Source organism: Triticum urartu, chromosome 5A (assembly GCF_056163025.1).
Source record: "Triticum urartu cultivar PI428250 chromosome 5A, HENAU_Tu73, whole genome shotgun sequence".
NCBI lineage: Eukaryota > Viridiplantae > Streptophyta > Magnoliopsida > Poales > Poaceae > Triticum > Triticum urartu.
Genome location: NC_141877.1, coordinates 670,675,243 through 670,677,688, shown reverse-complemented (window position 1 = coordinate 670,677,688; position 2,446 = coordinate 670,675,243).

Sequence of the window (2,446 nt, the reverse complement as noted above, 5' to 3'; positions counted from 1 at the left end):
GGATAACTTTCTTTGGCCATGTTATTTTGAGAAGACATAATTTCTTTGTTAGTATGCTTGTAGTATTATTATTTTTTATGTCAATATAATCTTTTGTATTGAATCTTTCGAATCTGAATGTTCATATCACAATTAAGAAGATTTGCATTGAAACTATGCCAGGTAGCACTCCGCATCAAAAATTCTCTTTTTATCATTTACCTACTCGAGGACGAGCAGGAATTAAGCTTGGTGATGCCTGATACGTCTCCAACGTATCTATAATTTTTGATTGCTCCATGCTATATTATCTACTGTTTTGGACTATATTGGGCTTTATTTTCCACTTTTATATTATTTTTGGGACTAACCTATTAACCGGAGGCCCAGCCCAGAATTGCTGTTTTTTTGCCTATTTCAGTGTTTCGGAGAAACAGAATATCAAACGGAGTCCAAACGGAATAAAACCTTCGGGAACGTGATTTTCTCACCGAACGTGATCCAGGAGACTTGGACCCTAGGCCAAGGAACAAAAGATGCGGTCACGAGGGTGGGGGCAGCAAGGCACGTATTGCATCGTTGCCATCGAGGAAAACAAGATGGGGTTTATTTCATATTGCATGAATTTATCTCTCTACATCATGTCATCTTGCTTAAGGTGTTACTCTGTTTTTAACTTAATACTCTAGATGCATGCTGGATAGCGGTCGATGAGTGGAGTAATAGTAGTAGATGCAGAATTGTTTCGGTCTACTTGTCACGGACGTGATGCCTATATACATGATCATGCCTAGATATTCTCATAACTATGCTCAATTCTGTCAATTGCTCAACAGTAATTTGTTCACCCACCGTAGAATACTTATGCTCTTGACAGAAGCCACTAGTGAAACCTATGGCCCCCGGGTCTATTCTCATCATATCAATCTCCATCACTTTAATCTTGTTTTGCTTTTTTACTTTGCCTTTACTTTTTACTTTGCATCTTTATACCAAAAATACCAAAAATATTATATCTATCAGATCTCACTCTCGTAAGTGACCGTGAAGGGATTGACAACCCCTAATCGCGTTGGTTGCGAGTAGCTATCGTTTTGTGCAGGTACGAGGGACTTGAGCGTGGCCTCGTACTGGATTGATACCTTGGTTCTCAAAAACTGAGGGAAATACTTACGCTACTCTGCTGCATCATCCCTTCCTCTTCGGGGAAAACCAACGCAAGCTCAAGACGTAGCACTACCCCATTTGACTGGGGTGAGTAGGGAGGCGTCCTCTCATGGATTATACCATGTTCCACACAAAACAGATCAAATTCATTGGAAAAATACTCTCCACCATGATCGGACCTAAGCCGTTTAATTTTTTGATCAAGTTGGTTCTCTGCCTCAGCTTTATAGTTTTTGAAGAAAGTCAAAGCCTCATCTTTTGATTTCAGAAGATACACATAACAATATCTACTGGAGTCATCAATCAACGTCATGAAGTATCTCTTTCCACCTTTTATCAACACACCATTCATCTCAGAATGATCATAATGTATAAGCTCTAGTGGCGCCAAGTCTCTTGCCTCTGCAGTCTTATGGGACTTGCGAGGTTGCTTAGCTTGCACACATACTTGGCACTTAGAGCCTTTGACAGTAGAGATTTTTGGAATTAAATTCATATTGGCTAGCCGCGTCATGCAACCAAAGTTAATGTGACAAAGTCGTGAATGCCAAATATCAGACTCATTGTTGTGGCAAACATTATTAATAACTTTAGTGCAAATATCTGACAAAGACAGGCGGAACAAGCCTCCGCTCTCATAGCCTTTTCCAACAAATTGCACATACTTATAAATTACAACTTTATTGGATTCGAAAAACAACTTAAAACCATCTCGACATAAACGAGAACCGCTAACGAGATTTTTATTTATGGACGGCACATGATGAACGTTCTTCAGACGCACAGTCTTCCCCGAAGTAAACTTCAGATCGACCGTACCAACACCTCGAACGATGGCATGTGACCCATTCCCCATCAGCACGGGTGAAGTCCCTATTGCCTGGTAAGAAGAAAACATGGAGGCGTCAACACAAACATGTACATTGGCACCGGTGTCAATTAACCAATCGGGGGATTGAAATACTGAAAGGATGGTAGGTAAAATACCGTACCCTGATTCCTTCATATCAATATCACCGATGACAACATTAGCGGACTTGCCGCTCTTCTCATGTTCGCGCTCCTCAAAGCGGTTAGGACACTTCGGAGCCCAGTGATTAGGATCACCGCAGACATGGCAAAGTCCTTTCCCCTTCTTATGAGAATTCTTCTTGAAGTTGGTAGAATGTGATGGCTTGTTCTTTGTATCAAACTTGCCTTTGCCTTGAGTTTTGTTCTTATTGTTTTTGAACTTGTTGGGCTGGGAGTTCTTCTTTTGTACCATGTGGGCACTAGAACCTCCCTCAGCAACTCGAGCACG